Source organism: Cephus cinctus, unplaced genomic scaffold (assembly GCF_000341935.2).
Source record: "Cephus cinctus unplaced genomic scaffold, Ccin1 Ccin1_scaffold1847, whole genome shotgun sequence".
Taxonomy (NCBI): domain Eukaryota; kingdom Metazoa; phylum Arthropoda; class Insecta; order Hymenoptera; family Cephidae; genus Cephus; species Cephus cinctus.
Genome location: NW_014334027.1, coordinates 238114 through 245168, shown reverse-complemented (window position 1 = coordinate 245168; position 7055 = coordinate 238114). Strand labels below are relative to the sequence as shown.

At 44.8% G+C, this 7055-nt stretch overlaps 1 protein-coding gene across 3 annotated transcripts in view; it reads right to left on the bottom strand.

Annotated features, from left to right (window-relative positions):
• LOC107273847 overlaps positions 1-7055 on the bottom strand; it is a 79816-nt gene that overhangs the window by 50722 nt on the left and 22039 nt on the right. Inside the window, exon 1 of one of the 3 annotated variants that reach the window (XM_025091113.1) lies at positions 1979-1994. The exons of the other annotated variants lie outside the window; for them this stretch is intronic. The gene's annotated coding sequence lies outside the window, so the exon portion shown is untranslated. Of the gene's footprint in view, positions 1-1978; positions 1995-7055 lie in introns of those variants that run through there. 3 annotated transcript variants of the gene reach the window in all.

The window sequence follows — 7055 nt, the reverse complement described above, 5'->3', positions numbered from 1 at the left end:
AACCCCTCGTCGACCGAGACGCAAGGAAATTCTGCGACACGCACGAGACACGTCTTGCTGCTTCTTTTATTACTATTCTCTGTTTTTTTTACTATTTTTACGACCCCCCCTCTCCGTCCAACCACCCTCTGTACTACATATCGCTCTATTTCTTTTATATTTTTCACGAATGAAATTCTCCTATATAACTCTCTGTATGTGAGATGCGACCATTTTTGCTTCGACTTTGAGAAACGTCCTTGTCCCTCTCGAATCTCGAGAGAGATTTGCAGTAGTTTCATACGTTTTTTAATTTTTTTTTTTTTTTTTTTTTTTTTGAAATTTTGACATATGGTACCAAAATAGATTGGATTTGAATTTTTCACAGGGATGATTGGTAGGAATTATTTTTATTCGATGAGAAATTTTATCCAACACGTACATACCGATCTCGTGTAATCAATGTGTACGGGATGCTGTGCTGGACCGAAATAAAAAAAAGAAGAAGAATAATTTCAGTCGAAGCGCAGCACATATGCAGAAGAGAGATTTCGCTAATTCTATTGCCGTGTTCTCTGTATTACGTAGAAAATTGTTAGCGGGGTCGGAGAGTGGGGTTTTTAATCGAAATAAATCTTTGTTTTGTCAGGGATTTAAATTAACCGGTGTATGAAAGGGGAGAAGGTGCAGCTTGTAAAATCTCACGGTTCGCGTACGGGCCTGATCGTTTAATGGGATTAAGGGTGCCGTGCCCTGTGGGGATTTAATGGCGGCGAACGAGCCCCATGATAAAAACTTCTAAAACAGCGGCGGGAAGTGGACCCGGGTCAGAATCAAAGATGCACGAAAAAACGTAAAGCAGAATAAAAGGTTCTGAAAGCAAGAAAAAATGTTAAATCGCAAAAAAATTACTAAATCCCATTAAATAAGAAATCGGTGACTGTTGAAAAAATTTAAAATTTTCTCATTCATAATCATCCCGGAATTACGTCGACCCAGAAGTGGTTGCGTTTGGTTTATCACAGTGTCCAGGGCCGTGTCAAGCGGGTGGGATTCACCCCGGGACGACAGTCAAATCAATTAAAAGCTCGCTGGGCGGTTGAAATTTATGCGGGAAAAATTAACAAGTCAGATTTCTCCCCCATCCCGCCAGCAATCTCTCCCCCCTCCACCCCCCTCCACTCCCATCCCTTAATGTCCCCTGTCTCTCTCTCCCTCTTCCGTACCCGCGCTCGGCGCGAAGGGTGCAGCCAGCACCGCTGCCTGCTGGAAAGTCAAGCAGCGGCCGGATCTTGTGGCGGCGCCCGGGTATCTCGGTTGGGTAGTGTCGCCGGCAGATATTAAATTAACGGAAATAATGAAATGATAACCAAGCGAGCGGGTAAGCATCCCTTACGTCTCGACCCTCCTCCGTCCCATTGTCAGTCCCTCACCCTCATTTCAGAACGTCATGATGCCAACGCCCTTGGTCTTATCCGGGAACTCATCCTCAACCCACCCCAACCCCCTACTCCAACATTTGCGTTTGCTCCGGGGCGTCGCGACGTCCTCGTCCAATCAGGTGAAGCTCGGTAATCTGTCAGAATGTCAAACTGAAGTTCACCCCCTTTCGCCCCCCCATCGCTCCTACCCATAATTAACGGCTTGTTCATTATATTGACTTTGGGCCGAAGTTATCTTCTCATTTAGTGACCGATACTTTATACTTTGCTTCCAAGTTGCTACCGGATGCTCAGACTCGCTGGAGCGATATCCTGTAATATTTACGTGAAACAGTGAATTACCCGTTAGATAAGACGTAAAGGGGGATGAAGGGGTGAGAAAGAAAGAAAAACAAATTTTGTATTATTATCACGATCAAGATAGAATATGAATAATTGGTTATTTCGAGTTTTGAGATAAGTGACCTCGGAGGACCTTAATGACCTCGGAGACACTAAAGATCGATTATAATGATTGTCTACGTTATTGATGCTTTTAAAAAAATTGTAATACATACATAGAAGCACCTATTAGAGCGTCCCCTTTTATCCATCATGCCTATGGAACAACCCCGGGATGAGTCACATTTCCTTATTGAAGTCTCGGTAGGGCGTCTCTTGTATCACAATGGGCAGTGGCGATCAGTGGGTAACGTAAGGGATGCACGCATCCAATAGGGGCAGATAGAATTTTGAAAATCCAAAACTCCAAACGTAAATCTAGTCGATCCGCTAGGGGCTACTGTGTGCTTGCATTAGATATACAAGAATAGAAAGACGTGGAAGGAAAAGTGTCAGTGGCGCTGATTGAGCATTAGGGGTTGGTTCTATGCGCAGCGGTGCCCGGGGCTCCCTGCGTACCACGCGGGGATGCTTTCAAGATTCTAAAGGATGACGCCTATGTCCTAGATGGATTTGCTCTTCCCATTGGTATATCGGTCGAGAAGATCGCGGGCTTGGAGGGTGGCTGGATCTGCTCGAGCAAGTTAGGGGTTGCCCAACCCATTGAAATTGCAAATGCACATTATGAATATTTCCCCATAGAGGGCTCAACATATATATATATATACACACAGGCGTCTGTACGTACTTCTCATATACACATAATCCAGTCGAACAAGCATACTTTTATCATTGGGCGAAACACCGTAAAGAAAGGGATGGCGCCATTGACGCTTAAGTGAATATCTCCCCTCAGGCCGATACCGACTACGTTCACGACAATGGTAAACGATCACGACCATGAGGACGATTATCATTATACTCTTCTCTATACAAATCAAATCCCGTATTCCAAGTCCCTCGCGTTGCCACTGCGGCTGCCGCGCTTTCGAATCGAGTGGCCAAAAACGAGTGCTCGTTACGGTTGAACTTTGACACTCGTAATTAGTTGCGAAGCCCACCCCATCCATCCCAAGAACTCGACCACCCTTTCGTTAAGGGAAAACTATTTTTGGGCCCTGGGGTACCAAGCACCTAGGGGTTGAGCGAAAGGGCTCGTTCGGTTCGACAGTCGATTCAATTTAAATTCTCATAATAATGATAATAATAAGAATGAAAAAGCACACGATTCTCGGGTACGTAAATATCTGACAGGCAAGATCGGACTTTGGACTTTTACAGAAAGCAAAGATTTAGTCAGGGAGAAAACAAGATGGCAGAGTCAGCGAGTCGATAGATGGATGAGGGTGGGGGTAACTTTTGTACTACGTTGATCGAATTCACCTTTAAACGAGCGGACTGCGTCTGTTTTGTGCACATTTTGTATATACGTGCATAGGCGTCCCGACTCGGCCGTAAAATTGCAAAACGAACAAGTTTTATTATTACGCTTGTACAGTTTACTGCTCATACGTAATTATCGGACATTTCCCTTTAATTTTCATTCCACCCTTCGGGCTGCCTTTGCTTAGCTCTATTTCCTCCGTTATTCGTGCTCCTGCGTCCTTCGCTCTATCGCGAGCCGGGCTACGGGGGCAAGAGAAGAGAGAGGCGAGCGTCAGTCAGCCGGCGAGGCGGTTCGATATTTTATTTTCATTTTACGCGCCTCTGCATCGCCCTTACGCCCAGTCGCTCCTTTCAGCGCTACGCGCCACGACAAAGAGAATGAACGTCCTCTATTATCGTATATCTATTATCTTCCTCTCTCTGTCTCTGTCGGCCTCTTGATCTCTGTTAGTCCAGGCTCTGTTGCTCTGCCACACGGTACCGGTTCACATGAAAACGGCCCAAGTCTGATCTGTCTGTTTTCAAGATTACGGGTAATTGACCTTATGTATTAAAAATATATATATAGCGGGCCACCATATTTAAATAAGAAAATTACTAATTAGCGTGGTAATTAGTAAGTCGATTCGTCTACAAGACATCCGGGTAAATAGCTGGGCGGCTTCGGCGCCGGTGGTCACTGTGTGAAAGAAATATATAGAGTTATTCACTAGAAACGCGCCAGCCGAAGTTAGCGCCCGTTTGAATCTCATGGTAAAACCATGTTCAGGTGGTAAACGCTTGGACTGAATAGCTCGGTATACAATTATCATCTACTACCGAGTAAATGGCAAGAGACGGGAGAAATAAGAAGAACACCCGGTACATTATTGGTGAGTCCGATATGTTCACGTGATTTTCTGACTTTTGTGCGGCCAGTTCAATTTCAGCGAGCGCTTCGTAATTGCATGGAAAAAAATTTTTAATAAGCGTAGACGAAGAAAACTGAGTAAGAGAAAAAAAAGAGGTACGACGGTGGGAAGGGTGGCGAGAGGGCGAATGAGTAAATAGGTAGAGAAAACAAAAAAAGTAAAAAAAAATGGCTAAACTTGCAAAGCGAGTTGCGTAGCAAAATGGCTACTGAGATTTTTCTATATATGTCATACATGGTAATATTGGTGTACCCGTGTACGAAGGGGACCAGGGGGAGGTAGGGGGGTGGCCAACGGCTGTCGGAGTCTTCAAGAGAGTCTAGGGGGTCCGAAGCAAGGGGGCTGGAATGATTTAATGACTCGATTATGTAAAATGGCGGAAAACGCAACCCACTTTCGCCGCCTGTTTCGCGTAATTGAATTACAGTTTAAGCCGACGTTGGCATTACTGTAATCGCTCTAATTGATAACCGAGCCACTCGGTCCCGCAGCCAGTCGACCTAATTGCCTTATCGCATTATCATTTAAATATGGATTTCTGCGACTTGCAAATTAACGCGACTCCCCGGTTGTCACGCTAATTAACAGGTTAGCTCGATTGGTCAGAATTTATTGATCATTGCTCCACGATGCACCGACCCACCCCCACCCCCAACTCCCTTGACCCGTGACCCCTTCTCCTCGTAACCCCAAAATTTCGGATTTACTCGAAATAAACAAAACAAATTATTCGGACGTGACGTCACGATTAAAATAGGCTTTTAAGGGAAAATTTGTATTTTACTACGTTTTTGTCCCCATCTCGTAGCCTTCCCCCCCCCCCTTTTTCACCTTTCCAGAATAAAACGAGACAAAACCACCATTGACCCCATCCCAGCTCCAACTCCACATTGAAAGGTCGCCCGGCACCTACCAGCAATCGTGTATACAGAGTATTGGGCATAGACTATACCGGAGCACAGTAGGAATCGTGGTTACCGACCTTATCGCATTGATAATCCGTGTCCAGCCAGTAACGCTTACACTCGTATGTATAAACAGATCTGATTTGCACTGCTGATATGAGTAGTCCGAGGAATCTATTGTGCTGTCCCGAATAGGCTGTATGGGACTGGTAGAGTTGGGGAGGGGGAGGGTTGGTTTGGATAAACGCTTGGATGAACAGAGGATGAGGTTGGGGCGGGGAGGGGAGGGGGGGTCTGGCTTTTAGCCGGGCGCATTCAAGCGCGATGGCTGCGGCAGGGCTGAGTGACAGGCTCTAACGCGGGGGAGTTCGAGATACATTTCGTAAAATGGTCCATGAAATATATAGCCTCGCAGCATCAATATTTGTTTAATTCAGGGAATTCACTTAGTGGGCAACGTTGGCAACAGTAGCGCGCACTGTCACAGCTATAAAAGTTGGATAGATGTGTAGATTGTAAATACATATATAGGGGTGCAAATGGATGCACCCAGGCTGGCTACCGGGTGAGCCAATGTTATAGGATAATCTGCCAGATAGATTTGGACCAAGCAAGATAGCACAGACGAACAGTGAAAATTTTTACGCGATTTCTTCAGATAACACCGTATATGCATATATGTATGAAAAGATCGAATATTGACCGTAGTGTTATTTACCATAAGCGATGAAGTATCGATGCCGTCCTTCGAACTAATGAATATTTTTACTAACGAAGTCCAGCGGGGAAGGGTTAATTTTCAAGTGGATAAAACTTTAATGGCAATTTGCGTAGCGAAGCGCAAGTGCTCCTCGTAGGACAATTTCCCACAGTGAATGTGGTACTTTGCCAGAAGTAATAAATTATTTTCTATTGATTTCCACTGATTTACCCCATTTGATTGCACCCCTGGTCAAAAATCATTTACATGCAGAAACTTTAACCCGTTTTCATAGTTGTGTCAGATTTGTGTCTGACTGTATCTACTGTATATGATATATATATATTTGTATGTATACCATGCGGAACGTATTTTGTTTTACAGGCTGATCCAATACTGTCTGGTTTCACTACTGGTATCAAAAGCATTGCTACCAACCACTGGGCGTTATCATGTAGAATATCTCAGGGCGACAATATGGCCTCGCGTTTATTGGTTAGTTAATAATATGTATACAGGGCTGATACACGCAAACTGAATAGGGAAACCAGCGTGCACGAGCCATAACGTGTACAGATATGGATAGAGGACTCTATATGATATATATATATATATATATATATATATACATACATACACACATGTAAAATATATAATACCATGCTACGCATATATTATATATATATATACATATATACATATAATATATATAGATTAAATTGGCGTTCGCGTGCGCACTCGTTAATCGATCCACAATTATTGTCGCTCGTTTAATACTTCGGAGTTTGACGTAATCAACGTTCGGGTCTTCTGCTTGACCGTGCGTTTCCAGACTCCGGGAGAAATGGGCTGCGATGATCAACTACCCTTAAATTTCTTCGTACAACCCTCCTCTGGCACGAGCCAAACCGTGCCAGTGCGCACCCTTCAATCCCAGTAACCCTGGACCAGCCTGGACCCCTTCCCCTCCCAGGCCCTTCCACCCCTATAAGACTTCGACATTCTTACTTAGCCGAAGACTTCTCAATATCCTCCCCCGGGGACACTCGCTGTATTTTATGCCCGTATCAACCCTCCAGCGATAGGGGATGTTCCTGGGCTAGTTGACACCTAGAAAGTCTTATTTACGTCAGTGCAGAGGGGTTCCATTGAAATTCGAAGGAAGACGGAGCTGATACTTGTCCAATATGGGGGAAGGGGTTGGAGGGCGGGGGGGGGGATAAATTCAAGTCGATCCGTGGATCACGGTAGGTAAGGGTAGTGGAATAGCTGCGTAAGGGGATGTTTGGAGTCACCCTCAGTTAAATGCCGAGTGGCCACGTAGCGGGTGACGTAAAATGTATGGCGTAGG